Raw genomic sequence first — 17872 nt, forward strand, 5'->3', positions numbered from 1 at the left:
GCTATTACCTCTATTGCAGTCAGGAAGCAGAGAAATTAGGAAAGTGAGGCTGAACCTGCTGCCTCCACACCATGGAGGTAGCAATCCTGTGTCCACAAGCCACAACTTCAGCTGAGGCTTCAGAGCCACACTGCACCTGCTACTGCCACACCTGGGAGATCCACCTATGAAAGCCACACTTGGGAGACTCACACCTGCAAAAATGATGCCTTTGGCATGCGTCTCTCTCCCTGCCTGTCTCCGCACTAACTCCCATGGTCCACCACCATATCAGACTTAAGCTGAATCTAAGCTACTTCTGGAAGCCAAGATGCATGAAGTCTGGGAAATAGGGTCTTCAGTTGCTCAGCCTCTGCAGGACAGAAAGGTACAGTGGGAGGAGGTTGGGAGAGACATCAAATATGCCGAAGTACTGCATCCTCTTTAAAATAGCACTTTGGCTCTTAGGTGGAAAACAGATCGGTGGAGGCAAAGGTGGAGGAGGGAGACCAAGAAGAAGGCAAACTCAGCAGTCAGGTGAGAGGTGATGGTTGGTCAGGTTACAAGGGCAGAGGTGGAATGGAGGCAAGAGGTTTAAGCTTCCTGGTGATAACATCCACAGTCCTTACTCTGGTCTACTAGGTCCTACCTTCTCTGGCCTCATCTCTCTCTTGCCCTTGATCTCTCTGCTCTTTTAGTTCCCTGAGCAGCATAAGCTCATCCCTACTGTAAGGCCTTTGTTCAAGCTGTTTCCCCCAGTTGGGTTGCACCACCTTGAGACTTTCAAGGTGATGACTCTTTCTTATCAAATACAGATTAAATCCTATACCTTCAGAGGGGCCTCCTCTGACCACCCATTCCCCAGCCAGTCTACACATCACATTTCCTGGGTGTTTTGTTTTGTTTTTTAAGAGCACTGATAGCTAGGTAATATTTTCTTATGTGTTCATCCTCTGAGCAGAGGTCCCATATGTCCCCTCTTCTCTGTGTTTTGTGCCCACAACAGTGCCTTATTCACAGGTAACATTCACAGATGGCAACAGCATGTGAGAGATGAGAGAGGGAAGAGCCAGGGTTGACACTCAGGTTGCTGGGCTGGACAACTGTGAGATGATGATGGCACACAGATTTCAGGCAAAACAGAGTCAGTGTTTTGGGAGAAAAAGAGGAACACAGAATTGAAGTATCTGACATTTTAAGTTGAAATGCCTGTGTGGTAGACAGAACAATGCCTTCTCAGTGGTGTCCACACCATAGTCACCAATCTGTACCTGTGACCTTATATGGCAAAGAGACTTTGCAGGTGTGATTAAATTAACGGTCTAGAGATGGGGACATCACCCAGGTGGGCTGGGCTCACTGTAACCCAAGGGTTCTTATAAGAGAGAGGGAGGACACTCAGAGATAAAGAAGGGAATATGGCCATAGAGGCAGAAGTCAGAGTAGCAAGTGGAAGTGGGAGGAGCCAAGGAACACAGGCAGCCTCTAGAAGCTGGAAAGGCAAGGAAACAGATCCTCCCCGGGAGTCACCGGAAGAAATACAGCTCTGCCAACACCTTGATTTTAGACTTCTTACCTCCAGAACTAAGATAATAAATTTGTATTATTTTAAGCCACTAAGTTTGTGATAATTTGTTACAGCAGCAATAGAAAATTAAAATAGCCCATAAAACATTCTACATGGAGCTGTCAGGTAGACAGCTAACAACTCTTTGTTTCAATCTCTGATGATTTTCAACAGCAGACTAGTGAATCAAAGAGGAAGAACGTTTATATCCTCATATATATCATTAAACTCCTTTACAGACACATTGTGCCGATTAGCTCCCTCATCAGGTATGGACAAGGGAGCCATCCCACCAAACATACATCGTTATGTTCTCAAATTTGATAATCAAGTAATAATAACGTCATTCTGGTTTGCATTTCCTTTAACTGTTAGTGAGGCAAAACATTATTCATATCTTTATTAGCTGATTGTAATTTCCTCCTCTGAAAATGATCTATTTCATCTTTGATTATTTAGGATGACTTCATCCAAGTAACAGAACACTTAACCTAAAAGCGGCTGAACAACATATAGTTATTTAAAAATCTCACATTTGTCAGAGCCTTGGTTCAGAACACCAGTGATTTCAGGGCTGTGGTCAAATTTTCTGTGGTTTTCTTTGGGATACCCTCGTGGTCAAGACCTGCCATGACCCTCCAAACAGCAGACGAACCCCCGACACAGCCCTCTTCACAGGCAGGAAGGAGAGAGGTAGGTAGGGGTTTCCCCTTGTACCACTCTCTCCTGTACTTTCCCCAAAGCCTGAGTCCATGTCATGTCTTATTAGTCAGAGCTGGACACGCACCCGTATCACACCTGCAAGGCAAGCTGGACATGTGGCTTCTTGGCATTTCTCTGTCTCTGCCTCAGGAGTGGGCTTCCCTAACAGGATAAAGGCGTCCCCACGCATCCTGTGCACATAACCCTGTTGCAGTCTTGTTATTTTTCTTAGTATTTGCATGAGCTTTATAGAGCAAGGACGTTAACCCTTCATCTGTCATCGTGTGGCCAGTATTGTTCCATACTTTGTTTGCCTTTTCATTTTGTTTATGGTAACTTCTATCTTTCTGTTTTTCAGGTACTAAACGAACTCAGTGATTTCTTAGAGGAATGAACAGAGTTAGTGTGCCTCTCTTCTCCTCTCAGAAAGCAGCAAGCAAAATCCATTTCAACTAACCAAGGCGCAGGTGCCTGTGATGTACTGCCCGGTACTGCATGGTACTCTACTGTGCTCTGCAGGTGCATGCGCTTATAGTAACCGTAACGACTGCTCTGGCTCTCAGGGACCCAGGCCTATCCGAGGCAAGAGACCTAACCAGCAGGTTGAAAATGGCTCAGTTAGCCTCTGAAAAGGACATGAGAGTAATAAAGATGTTGTGCTCTGCTTTGAATTCCATCATTTTCCATAGCCTCCTCTGGACCATCTGTGGGAATCTGCCCTCACTTCGGATTGCTTTGGCCCTTACAGCTACAGAACAGATCCTTCACACTCGTATTTATTATACCTTGGAAATGTCTGAAGGTTCTTCACATAGGGCTGGTCATATCCATCCACTAGCCTCACCGAATGTTTCAGAGCCTTTTCCACTGTGACACCTTTTGTTATTGCGATAAAATTACATTAGCACTTCCTTCCCCCACAACGCATGCTAACACACACGTCTTTCAATCTGTCAAGTCTATGTGAAGCTCCCTCCAAGGTATCAGGGCCTAGAGGTAGGTCCCCAGATTCCCACATCACACCTGGTCCCAATGCCAGGGCTGGAAGATTCCTACATTCCTTTGGGAGCTGGTGTAGAACAGGAACCCAGCTGTGAGTGTCCGTCGCTGCTCCTTCATCCCCAGCCAGCAAACAGATGTTTCTCCTCTTCATCAGTCATTTTTGCCCTACCTGACCTTTGAGTGTTTGTGATTCCAGAACGTTGGATGCCTGCCCAATCAACCTCAGATTACAAATCAGAATTCTCTGCCTCATTGCAGTTGTTCCACTGCTACACATAAGCTTTCCCAGGTCCTTTGACATGGTGGTGGCAGTTTTTTAAGGGATGGCAGATAAAGAGCATCTTTGAGTTCTTTACGTAGAACCGTAGTAGTTCCCTAATAAAAACATATCAAGAATATTTGTTCTTTGTCACGTGGTTATTAGCAGTTCTGAGGATCACTATGTGATGATACATAAAGCCCCTTTGATTAGATTTTCAGTTAAATTTTTGTGAGAAATGTTTAACAATAACCAATTACAAAAGATAGAGGAGTTTAACACTGTTATTTGAAAAGGAAAGCCTCTGACATAATTTGAATCTTCTGGTTTAATCTGCTCCCCCGAGTTCTGAATCCAGAAGCCCAGTAGTCTATGGCTCCCACCAAATGGATGTTCAAGGCGGTGGACTCAGCAGTTCCAATCCCAGTAAGGAGCCACCACTGGTGAATTTCTCTGTCAACACTCACGTCCTCCCTTTCTTTCCACCTCCTCACCAAACCAGTCACCAAGCTTTGGCCATTGTGTTCTCTTCCATGGCTCTCACATCTGTCCTCTCCACTCCATTCTACCAACATGGCCCCAGTTAAAACACCCTTCTTGGGATTACTATACAGTGTCCTCATTTCTCTCTCTCTCTTTCTCCCCTGATCATTCTCATGACTGCTGAGGTAGGAATTGTGACATAGCATGGTCTGTCTCCCAACCTCAATGGCACCCTCCGCACCTCTGGGTTCAAGTCTGACTTCTCAGCATGGCTACCGGCCTCCGTTCACTGATCAGAGCAGGTGGATGGGGCCTGGAATGTGGGAGCCAATAAAAGAGGTAATGGCATGTGGGTTCTGGATTGCTGGTTTGCATATGAATGACAAGCTCCTGGCCAGTCTTCTGCTTTCTCTGGGAATCAGCTAACCCAGGGAGGGTGGGTCCCTCTCTGGTCAGCAAGGCTCTGGATGTCAAAACATCCAGTACAGAAACTAGAAAATGTGGTAAATACAGCCCGGAAGGCCCTTCCTTTCATCCCTGGCATCACTGATGCGTGTCACAGCGTAAGGCTCCGGAGGTTCCCTTGTGGCCTCAAGCAGGCCACGGAGCCTCCCGGAGTCATGGTTCCCCATCTGTGGAGAGTCATAAGACAAGATGTGGGTGACGTGGGTGATGTGGCCAGGACTGTGCCGGCTACGTAATCGGCTCCGAGTGGACATCAGTTTCCTCCTGTCCAGCCTTGTCTTTTCAAGAAACAGCTCCATGTTCCTTCCTCAGGACATTCTCTGACCCCTCGGCCTGGGTTACTGGCTCCCCTCAAGCCCTCTGGTCACCTGTATCTCGGCACTTATCCCACCAGATTGGATGTGTCTGTCTGTCGGTCGGTCGGTCGGTCAGTCTGTCTCCCCCGCTGGACGGATTACACTTTCAGGGCAGGAACATGTCTTCCAGATCTGAATCCCGGTGACCCACCAGAGACCCTGGCTCCTGGTCACAAGGGCTTGCTCAACAAACATTTAGAAAGTCAGTGAATTCATCACGGCTTTGCCACGTCCCCTGCCCCCTCAAGGAATGTCCCTCTGGGGTCAGACGCTCATGCTTCCTCCTCCCGAGGCCTCTCTGCGTTCCGCTGGGGAGGTCAGGCCAGGCAGGCAGCAGCTGGAGGGGCGCAGCTCAGCTCCGGAGCTGGTTTCCCACGCACACCCCGCGGGTGAGGAAGGGGCGCCAGTGCCGCGGCCCGAGGGGAGATGAGCCGCACACCTGCCCTCTGCCTTGCCAGGAGGGGCCAGCCAGACTTCGCCCCCCCCCCCCGAGCCTGCCCCCAGCCAAGGCCCCGTGCTCATCCCGGCTTTTACTCAAAGCCTCAGCACAGGGCAGCCCTGGTGGCGCAGTGGTTTAGGGCCGCCTGCAGCCTGGGGTGCGATCCTGGGGACCCTGGATCCAGTCCAGTGTCGGGCTCTCTGCATGGAGCCTGCTTCTCCCTCTGCCTGTGTCTCTGCCTCTCTCTCTCTGTGTCTCTATGAATAAATAAGTAAATAATCCTTAAAACATTAAAAAAAAAAGCCTCGGCACAGAAAAATGGAAGCACTACATCTAGCAACGGGAGAAATACCACATTTTTAATCATTTCTTAATAAGAAAGTGCCATTAAACGCACTTAGGCTCTGACTGCGTAACTAGCAGAATGCTGTCACGGCACGTCCTCGTTAAGTTTTATGACCACTCGGCTCCGCTTCTAGAAGGACAGCCAGAGCCTGAGCAGCTCGGTGGCATTCACAGGCTCTGGTCCAGGGAGCAGCCAGGAGAAGCACGTCCAGCTCCAGGAACTCATATTTGTGGGGGCTTCCTTTGGCTCAGCTGTCACTTGGTTGCCTTGTGACATTTGTTCCTGGGAAAGAGAGCAGCTGCCTCTGATGTGTGCGGTCCCTGGAGGGCGAGGGGGCAGGAGGGGAAGGAGGCGGAGGATAGCTGCTGGGCCAGCAGCCCCCATAATTCTCTAATCCTGCCTGGACTGCCTGCCCTGGCAGCGCCTCGGATGCCTGGAGCCCTTGTGGAGCAGGACATGGCAGCAAGCAGCAGGTCAGCAAATCACACTTCATTCAGGCTTCCAGAAACACTCATCCAGCTGTGAGGATGTGCCAGACAGTAGATAGGAAGATATTTACAAAGAGTAAAGAAAGATTTTCCTCAAGGTGCTCGGATCCTAACTGAAGAGTCAAATAAGTAGCGATGCAAAGAAAACATGACACTGTACCTGCGATCAGAAGTGCTCCTGATTCAACCTGCAAGGGGTCAGTGGGCTTACTGGTGGAGGTGATGCCTTAGCTGAGTCTTGAAGGACATATGTTAGCACATGAATAAGTGGAAGGGAGAGAAAGACGGGACCGATCAAAGGAACAAGCAAAAGAGAAGGGACATCACATGGCCAGAAAACCACATTAGCCAAACAGTCACAAAATTTCATCTGTAGATCCAAATGAGGTCACATCAATTTTCTTAGGGCTCAGATGTGAGAAAAATAACACCCAGCTAAAAGTCACTCCAGCCAGGGTTTTCCAGACTTTAGTGTGCACACAAATCACCAGGGATCTTGTTAAAATGGAGACACTGATTGAGAATATCTGGGGTGAGGCCAAGCTCATTAGAAACGCAGAAAGTCATTGATAACATTGTCAATATGAGTTGTGGATCACACTTGGTAACAAGAATTAAACCTCAAGGGGAAATCTTATCACATCCAGCAAGATACCGGGATCAGGTGGTTCCATGATGGGTTTGGTTGCTCAACAATGTCACCAAAGGCTCAGGGTTTTCTTTCTTTCCTGTTGTCCTCTCTCCTCATCTTATGTTCTTATAATCAAAAGATGACTGTTACAGCTCTAGACATCCCATCCTCCCACAACTGAATCAAAGACAACAACAAGGGTATTTCTCTTCACAGTGCTCTTTCTTTTCACTAGTGAGAAAAATCTCTCCCAGAATATTTATTATATTATTTATATTATCTTCTCTCAGAATATATGTATTTATATGTATGTATAGAAAGGTAGATATACATATTTACCTCTCTACCTATCTAGAAAGAGAGAGGTTATAAGGAATTGACTCCGATAGTCACAGAGGCTGAAAGTGTCAGCCTCTGTAGGATGAGTCAGAAGCTGGAGACCCAAGAGAGCCAATGGTGTCGTTTCAGTTCAAGTCCATAGGCCTGAGAACCAGAAAAGTCAATGGTGTAAGTTTTGGTTTGAAGGCAAGTAGGCTTTCAAATCCAGGAAGAGCCAATGTTCTGGTTCAAGACTGAAAGAAAGAAAAAGACAATGTTCCAGTCTGAAGGCTGTCAGTCAGCTTTTTGTTTCTATTCTGGCCCTCAGTTGATGGGATGAGGTTCACCCACATTAGGGAATACAATCTGCTTTACTTAGTCTACTGATTTAAATGTTAGTCTCATTTATTTTTTTTATTTTTTAAATTATTTATTTATGATAGTCACACAGAGAGAGAAAGAGAGGCAGAGACACAGGCAGAGGGAGAAGCAGGCTCCATGCACCAGGAACCCGATGTGGGATTCGATCCCGGGTCTCCAGGATCGTGCCCTAGGCCAAAGGCAGGCGCCAAACCGCTGCGCCACCCAGGGATCCCTAAATGTTAGTCTCATTTAAAAAAAAAAATCACCATTTTAGAAACAGCCAGAATAATGTTTGGCCCAATTTGCGGGCACTCATGGTCCAGGCAAGTTGGCTCTTGGTTTCATTGTCCAGAATAGAGTCATGTGGCCACTCATGAACCAGTTCATGAACCATGAACCAAAGGAAAATTGGGTGCCTTGATGCCTCAAGCAATCATGACTAATCTCCTGGGTTGAACCCAACTTCTATGTATATACTCCTCCTTCCATGCTCCCATTCATTTCTGGGAGTCCCAAAGTAGTGTCTGTTGCTTTCCTCCTATGCAGTCTAGTGTGCTGCTTACAATCTATACCCTCCTTGAGCCCAGCTTTGCTGGATAGCCTCCACCGTTCCACACCGTAGATCTCTGTTGATAGACCTTGGACTTCATGTGACTCAACATCTATGCAGACCCTGAGAATCGAGAATGAGAATGGCTTTCTATCAGGTTTGCTTGGCTGGAAAGTGCTGAGGTTCAGGAGTTCTTCTACAGGTTAGTATCCATGGTCTTTTCCTCTTCAGAGTTCATACCTCATCATTAGAGCTGGTTCTATGTGCCAGCATCCAGGCTGTTCCTAAACACACTACCTGCCCCCCTCCCCATCTGTCCTGTACAGATCTACTGATGAATTTTCTCAAATACCTCAGAGCCCTTCCTTGCACTGTGACTCCCTTCCACCAGCATGTGCTCCATGCCCTGGTCTCAGACTCATGACAGTATTCCTGAATTGTGTGGCGCTCTGTTTCAGATATATTTTGAGTGTTTTCCACAGGAATATTCTCTGTCCTCATTTAAATCAGTAGTCATAGTTATTTGGGGTGGGTGGGGAGAGATATCACTCATTCTGTGCACCAGACATACCAAATCTCAGCTGTCTCAAGATGATGTGTTCAGTTATATGTGACTAGGTAGTAATTTTTAGTGTAGTTAAAAGTGGAGTGAGGACTACATTAAGAAATGAAGTTGGAGTGATATGCAGGGGTTAGATATAGTGTATTTATATATATATAAGTATATCAATAATTCAACAAACATTTGCTGAGCATATGCCAGGTGTTTTTTTTGTTGTTGTTGTTTTGTTTTGTTTTGTTATGCCAGGTGCTTAATTGGATACTGAATACAATGAGACAACCATGTTGCCTATCCTTTTGCAGTTTACAATACAGATCATAGAGTTATCCTAGATACATACTGAAGAATTCAAAGCCATCCAAAAAGTCACAGGAAGCCACATGATATAGGATTTAATCACATAAAGGTATCATTAATTAATGGCATTATATGACTTGCATTTGTAATGGTTTCCTCTGGGACCTACGTGGAGGATGAACTAGAGGAAACTATAACTAAAAGCAAGATGATCATGATCCATGTAGTAACTTAGGTGAAAAATGATCAAGGTCTGACCCAAAGCAGTGGTCACAGGGTTCAGGAGAAGGAGATAAATATAAAATACATTAAGAAGGGTGAGTTTACAGGATTTCATGGCTCACAAAAGACATGAGATGGGAGTGGTGACAGAGTGGGAAGAGTACATGGAGACCCCTCCAAATAGAAATGGCAGGATGGATACCAGTTTCAGGGAACTATATGTTATTTTGGTTTTGATCACATTGAATTTGGATTATCAGTGGGGCATTAGCCACTCTCATTATTATTAGATTACAGTCTTAGATACAAGAAAGAAATTTAGTCTGCACAAATTCCAGAATCAGGAATCATCATCATTTAGTTTTTTATTTATGTGGATGAGATTATGAGAAAAAGAAAACAGATGTAGTTTGAGAACAGAAATAATTCAGGGCATGTAGAGAGGAAGAAGTCTGAGAAGGACCCTGAGAAGGAGTAAAAAAATCAAGACAACAGAGACTTTCCAGAAGGAAGTAGGCAACTCATTTGGGACATTTTTATTGAATATCTCCTATGTAACAGGCACTATTCTAGGGCCCAGAAGTGAGGAACAAGGCTAACCTTCATGAACCCAACAGTCTACAAGAGAAGACAGGCATGAACCAAGAAAGTAGGGGTCCTGACAAGATGGTGAACCAGTGTAGGCTGCTAATCCCTTCACCAAGTGCAACTCTGGAGATGCCAAAGATCTACAAGAAAAATGTATAAATTTGAAGAATAAAGTAAAGACAGTGATTAGTTCTTAGCGAAGAGAGAGGGGATGTTCTTCTGGTATGGAGTGGCCTGGGGAGAGGTGGGCATAGTACCACCACTGGCGAAGTGGCTAACTTGTGCTCCTTTCCCCTCCATAAGACCTGGACGCTTGATGCCTGCCATACAGCCCCTGTGATGAGGAAACACCATAGTAAATTTGTGGCAACAATAGCAGACAGTGGGATGAATGGTGAACAGAAAATAATCAAGGAAAACTGATTAGCCCCTGAGATTTCCCTCCCCCCTTGGCCCTGAACCCCCACACTTCAAAGACTGGGTAACTATAACAAGGAAGATAGTTGCTCAGAAGGCCAAGTACAGTGACGATCCCTCTGAGAAAGAGCATCTTGTGAGGGACACTAAATGAATACTCTCAGGTACTAAGCATGGTGCCATGTGGTCTCTGTCCTAAGGCACACATTACCATTGTAAGCCAGGAGGTTTATCACCAGAAGCATATGAACAGGGAACAGTTACTAAAACAACATCAACAACCAGCATATTATCTACAATGCTTAGCTTTCAATAAAAAAAATTTTTTTAATTACATGCAAAAACCAGGAAATCCCAGCCTGTACTCAAGGAAAAAAATATAGTCAACAGAAGCTGACTCTGAGCAGAATCAGATGTTGGATTTAATAAACAAAAATTTCAAAGTGGCAAATAGGAGTATGTTCAAAGAAATAAACTATCTCAAATAATTGACAGAAAATATAATGTCAATGACTATTATGGGCTGAATGTTTTTGTCTCCTCCAAAATGCTTATGTTGAAGCTCTAACCCCCAATATGACTGTATTTAGACATAGTGATAGTGAGGAGTCATGTCATCAAAATTAAATGAGATCATAAGGTTGGGCTGGTGCCCTTAGAAGAAGAGAAAAAGATACTTTTTCTTTCTCTACACCAATGTGAGGACACAGCAAGAAATAAGCATTTTACAAGCCAGGAAGCGAGTCCTCACCAGAAATCAATCTTTCAGGACCTTGATCTGGAACATCTAGACTTCAAACTGAGAAGAAAAATGTTTGTTGTTTAAGCCACCTACTCTGTGGTATTCTGTTCTGGCAGCCTGAACAGATAAATAAATACAATGACTTCACAGAATCTAATAGAGAAGTAGAAACTATTAAAAAGATTCAACTGGAAATTTTATAGTTAAAAATACAATAACTGAAATTTAAAATTCACTAGATAGGTTCAGTGGAAGATTAGAGATGGCAGAAGAATCAGTGACATTGAAGACTGATCAATAGAAATGATCTAATCTGAAGAACAGAAAGAAACAAAGGATTGAAGAAAAATGAACAGAGACTCAGAGACACATTGGGTATGCCAACATAAATGCAGTGGGACTCTAAGAAAAACAGGAGAGAAAGACTAGAGAAATTATTTGAAAAACTAATGGCCAAAGTTTTTGCAACTATGATGAAAAAGTCATCAGGGAGATGTTTACAGTGAAAAGTGTTTGCACCTGACAATAGAGTCCCAAAATACAAAAAGTAAAAATTGACAGGACTGAAAGGAAATATATGCAATTCAATAACTATAGCCAGATAATTCAATACTCCTTTCTCAGAAATTATTAGAATAGACAGAAAATTAATAAGGATATAAAGACTTGAACAACATTCCTCCTCAAAACAGCAGAATTACACATTCAAGTACACATTAGACGTTCTCCAGAATAAGCAGTATGCTAGACTTTTAAACACGTCTCAGTGAATATAAGAAAAATTAAATAATAGTACATATGTTTTCTAATCACCACAGAATTAATCAGATGTCAAAGATGGAAAGAAAATTGGGAAATGACCAACAATTTGGAAGTTAAACAATACACTTCTAAATAATCCCTGGGTCAAAGCAGAAATCACAAGAGAAATTTAAAAATATCTTGAGGTGAAGATGTCTGGATGGCTCAGTCACTTAAGCAGCTGACTCTTGATTTCCACTCAGGTCATGATCTCAGGGTCTTAGGATGAAGCTCCATGTGGGGCTCTCTGCTTAGCTGTGAGTTTGCCTGAAGATTCCCCCTCCCTCTCCCTCTACCCCTGCCCAACTCATGCACTTGTTCTCTCACTCTCTAAAATAAAAATTAAATCTTAAAAATATCTTGAACTGGGTGAAAGTGAAAACATAATGTAAAATTTATGAAATGCAGAGAAAGCAATACCTAGAGGAAAAAAATTATAGCTTTAAATACTTACATTAGAAAAATTACATATCTAAAACCAATAATTCAAGTTTCTGCCTAAAGAAACTAGTAAAAGAAAAGCAAATCATGCCCAAAGTAGGTATAAGGAAATAATAAATATCAGAGAACAAATCAGTGAAATAGAAAACAGAAACACAAGAGAGTAAATCAAGAGACCAAAGCTGGTTCTTTAAAAATGTCAACAAAATTGATAAACCTTTTGTCAGACTAACCAAGAAAAAAGGAAAGGAGACAGAATTACAAGTCATAAATGAAAAAGGAAGCATTACTACAGAGTCTACAGAAATTAAAAGGTAATAAGAGAAAATCATGAATAACTTTATGCCAACTCTAGTATACGTTTTCTACCCTCATGCCACCAAGCAATTCTCTACCACCAGCTGAAGAGCTCATAAATTCAACTCAATTCTGACACTACCCACCTGAATATAGCATCAGATCCCACAGGTTAAGGTTTCAGTCTTTTAGGACTTGCTTAGTTTCAGAACTTCATGCACCAATTCCAAGTCCAAGTGGTTATCTGCACTTCAGAATGACTGACTATAAATCAGAGGTTCCCAGGTCCCATTTCAGGTTTGATTAATTTGCAAGAGTGGCTTCCAGAATTCAGAGAAACATGTTACTTATTTGATCAATGATTTATTATAAAATGCTATAATTCAGGAACAGCCAGATATAAAAGATATAGAGGGTTAAGTGTCATGAGCACTCTATGAAGGCACACACACGAATTGTGTCTTTCTACAATGTCAGCTTTATTCAATCATAAAGCAAAGTTAAATCACAAATAAAAAGCAGGTTCAGGATGCTAAACTCAATGACATTTCACATGATTAAAGTTTGCTTCTTACACAGCACACAAAGCAGGACAGAAGACAAATCACACAACAAACAAAGATAATAGAAGGGTGTAGGAAGTTAGTGAACCAAACACAAGGTCAGTCTGTGGGCACACAGTTGAGATAAGGCCTCAGTCTGATCCAGGTCCGCTCTCGGCACTTCCTGCTTCTTATGTTCAAGCAGTGAAGGATCTCAGTTCTGTTCGGAGATCAACTGGGCAGTCTTCAACAGCAGTTGCCTTTTTTAAGTGGTCAGACATAGAGGGGTCATGTCTGAAGTCTGAGTGTTTGCTGCCAAAATTCCCCTTTTTAAAGGGATTTAATCAGTTTCAGGTTTCTGTAGACCTCCTCTGTTTCTGCTCATTATCAGTTCTGAGGTATCAGTTGACATTGGTCGGGTAATATCACCTAGCTGCAGTACCTTAACTGCTTGGCTCATTGCTTGACACAGGTCCTTGCTTGACAAAGGCAGCTGCTTGACATGAGAGACTCCATTTTGCTCTCTACAGTAAGGTATGTGTAAGATGCAGAGCTTCCTTGGCCTCTCTGAGCTCCACTCTCCCATGCCACTCTCCAATTGTTCATTCCTTTGGGTTTTACGGAGGCTTCATGCACATAAACACTGTTGATTGGCCTTTGGTTGAAATCAATCTCCAGCTCCTCTTCCCTTGACTGAGGTGGGTGAGGGGTGGGACTAAAATTTCTAATCCTTTAATCATATGGTTGGTTCCCTTGGCAACCAGTCCTCATTAGGTTGTCTAGGGGCTTTCCACAAATCACCCTATTAACATAACAAAAGACACCTTTATCACTCTCATCACTTAGAAAATCCCAAGTGTTTTAGGAGTTCTGTGCAAGGCCAAAGACCAGATAGAGATTTCTTATTATACACCAAAATATGACACCAACATATGATGCAACTGAGATAAAATGGAAAAATGCCTAGGAAGACACCAATTACCACGACTGACTCAAGAACAAATAGAAATTCCTGAAAGACCTGTAAAAAGTAAAGAAATTGAATTGATAACTTAAAATATCACCACAAAGAAAACCACAGTCCAAAGGTGGTCAATTCTGGTAGTAAATTTGATAATTTCTATAAAATATTTAAGGAAAAAGTAATACATGTTTATACAAACTCTCCCAGAAAATCGAAAAAAAGAAAACATTTCCTATCTCATTCTATGAGGTCAGCATTATCTAATACTAAAACAAAAAAAATTATAAGAGAAGAAAGATGCAAACCAGTATATGAAATTTTATTGTATTTATTTATTTATTTATTTTTTATGATAGGCACACAGTGAGAGAGAGAGAGAGGCAGAGACACAGGCAGAGGGAGAAGCAGGCTCCATGCACAGGGAGCCCGATGTGGGATTCGATCCCTGGTCTCCAGGATCATGCCTTAGGCCAAAGGCAGGCACCAAACCGCTGCGCCACCCAGGGATCCCAGTATATGGAATTTTAAACAAAATATTAACAAATAGAATCCAACAATATAGCAAATGGGTAATGCATCATAGCCTAGTGAGAGTGTGCCAGGTGTGCAAAGTTGGTTTACCATGAGAAAATCAAGCAGTGTAATTCACCATATTGGTGAAATAGAGGACAAAAACCACATGATCATCCCAACAGATGCAGCAAATTTTTCAACAAAGTTCAACACCCATTTCTCATTGAAAAAAAAAGGAAAAAAAGAAAAACCAATCAGGAACAGAAGGGAACTTCCTCAACCTGATAATAAGCATCTACAAAAATCTCTAAACTACTATCATAATTAAAAGTGAAAAGTGAGATACCTTTCTTTAAGATCAGGAGCAAGACAAAAGATGTCCTCTTTTACCACTTCTGTCCAACACTGAACTGAAAGGTCTAGCCAGAGTATTAAGGCAAGAGAAATAAATTAAAGGCATGCTGATTTGAAGGGACAAAATAACATTTTTATTTCTCACATTATTCTATACATAGATCCTATACAGGAAATTTTTTTCTATTATCCTATATGTAGAAAATCCTAAGAAATCTATAAAAAACTACTAGAACAAATAAATATAGCAGGGCTGCAGAATCCAAGATCAACATATAAAAATCCATTTATTTCCATATTCTAGCTAATGAAATTAAGAAAACAAGTTCATAGACATCTTTAGCTGTTACAAAATATGAAATAGGGATAAATCTGACAAAAGATGTTCAAGGCCTGTGGATTAGTTTTGCTAGTGCTGTGCTGCAAACTATCATAACCTTAGCAGCTTAGAAATACACTCAGTTTTTGTGGGTCAGAAATCTGGGCACAGCATATCTGAATCCTCTGCTCAGGTCAATCAAGCCATGAGCAAGGTGTCAGCTGGGGTTGTGGTCTACTCTGATGCTTTGGGGACCTCTTAGAACTCAATCAGCTTGCAGGCAGAATTCAGTTCACTGTGGCTACAGATCTCATGGAAGCTTTTTTTCTTGAGGCCAACAGGAGAGTCTCTCCAGGGCTTCATGTCCTTCATCCTCTTTTAAGAATTCCCCTAATAAAGTCAGACCCATGTAAGATTATAGCCTTTTTTATTAACTCAAAAACCAACCATTTGTAACCTCATTACAGGCGTGAAATCTCATTATGCACAATACTCCTGGGTTGGGCCCACACTCAAGGCGAAGAGATTACACAGGGTGCCTAACCCAGGAGACAGGAATCTTGGGGGCACCTTTGAACTCCACCAATCACAACCTGCACTCTGAAGACTACAAAACATGGCTGGGAGGACTTATAGAAGACCCAAGTGAACAAAGAGGTATACCATGTTCATGAGTTGGAAGACTCAATATTTGTGAGATATGAATTCTTTCCAAATTGATTTGTAGATTCAGTGCAATCAAAATTAAAATCCCAACAGGCTTTTTTGTAGATACTGACCAATTGTTTCTAAAAACTATACGGACATGTGAAGAATAGCCAAAGAAACTGGACTAGCCAAAACTACTTTTAAAAAGAAGATCAAGGCAGCCCAGGTGGCTCATCGGTTTAGCACTGTCTTCAGCCCAGGGCCTGATCCTGGGAAACAGGGATCGAGTCTCATGTAGGGCTCCCTGAATGGAGCCTGCTTCTCCCTCTGCCTGTGTCTCTGCCTCTGTCTCTCTCTCTGTGTCTCTCATGTATAAATAAATAAAATCTTAAATAAATAAATAAAAAGATGATCAAAGTCAGAGTATTAATACTACTCAATTTCAAGACTTACCATAAGGCTGTACAAGCGAATGAACAGATCAGTGAAACAGAATAGAGATTCAAGAAACAGTCACACACATATACATGGACAACTGATTTTTTTTTTTTTTGACAACTGATTTTTTACAAAGATCTTGACCCTGGGGCACCTGGGTGGCTTAGCGGTTGAGCATCTGCTTCGGCTCAGGTTGTGATCCCGAGGTCCTGGGATCAAGTCCTACATTGGGCTCCTGCAGGGAACCTGCTTCTCCATCTGCCCATGTCTCTGCCTCTCTCTGTGTGTCTCATGAATAAATAAATGAAATCTTTTTAAAAAATAAAATGAAAAATAAACATGTTTAACAAGAATACTTCTGAGGTGACACAAGGACTTCATATTGCTTCATGGCAGCAGGTACAGATGGTCAAGTTGTTCCTCTATTACCGATGCTAAGTGTTGATGACTTCGTAAGGTGGTGACTGCCAGATCTTTCCATTATAAAGTGTGTGTTTCCTTTTGCAATTAATGAATGATTTATAGAATGATACGTTAGCACCATGCAAACACCTTCTTCCTCAATTCCCTTCCTACAAATATTTGCGACATGAGTCAGCCAAGTGTTTCTGTCAAGTTCCAGATACTAAATAATTAAGGCTTTGTGGACCACATTGTCTCTCTCTCAATTACACGAATCTACCACTGTAGCACAAATGCAGGCGTAGGCAACATGTAGATGAATGAGCATGGCTGTGTCCAAAAAAACCTTTCTTATGAACACTGAAATTTCAACTGATATAAATTTCATATGTCTAGAAATGCTGTTCTCCTTTGGATTTTGTCAACTATCTAAATTATGAAAAAACATTCTCAACTCACAGGATATACATCAGTGAGATGGTAGACTGGATTTGGCTGGTGGATGGTAGTTCCCTGACCCTTGGTTTATAGAATGCATTTATTGCCCAAGCCAATTATTTCATTAGCATTCACAAAATGATAATTTTCTAATTCAATTATTCTTCTACCTATATCAACTCACTCTTCTGTAAAGAACTGCTTTTCATCAATGAGGAAAGCAACGCACTTTTTCCTCAAAAGGCAGGGTAAGTGTTTAATTCTTCCCTTTAATTACAAATATTCAGAGAAAGAAATTAGTGTAACTGTCATAACCCGTGGTGGTAAATGATTTCTCTCTCTCTTTGTCTATAAAACTATGGTGCCATGGATTTTTATTATTCAACCATTAATAAAATATTTAATTATTTATAATAGTCTTGGTCCTTTTTCCTTCTGATGCTCAGATTGTCAAATTGTTCCAAACTTGGGTATTAGGAGACCCCTAATGGACTATAGGGTCCATATATTTTTGGTACAATTCCATTAAACTTTGACACTTCCTTACTTTTTGGCACATGATACATCAAGGTCATCTTATCCTTCCTCTGCCTAGATCTGGAATCAGCCATTTCTCCAGAACCCCTCATTCCTTTAGTGAAGGTCAGTGTTACACTTAACTAATACTATCCTATTCTATACAGGCAATTTCCCAGCTTTCAGCCTAATACTAAGAAACTGGAGTCTGGCCCCAAATGTGCTCATTGCTGCTATGTGTCATAGTTTCAATGCCTTTCAGTGGACAAAGGTAGGAAATACTTTTTAGTTTTAATTGTGAATTCACACCAATATTATCAGTTCAAAATTGACACAAAAATGTTCTTTTGTAACTTTAATTTTGTATTTGTATGTCTTTCTTCTGGCCATGAAAATCTGGACTCATTTCATCAACCTATTTAC

This window comes from Nyctereutes procyonoides, unplaced genomic scaffold (genome assembly GCF_905146905.1).
Source record: "Nyctereutes procyonoides isolate TBG_1078 unplaced genomic scaffold, NYPRO_anot_genome, whole genome shotgun sequence".
Classification (NCBI taxonomy): Eukaryota; Metazoa; Chordata; class Mammalia; order Carnivora; family Canidae; genus Nyctereutes; species Nyctereutes procyonoides.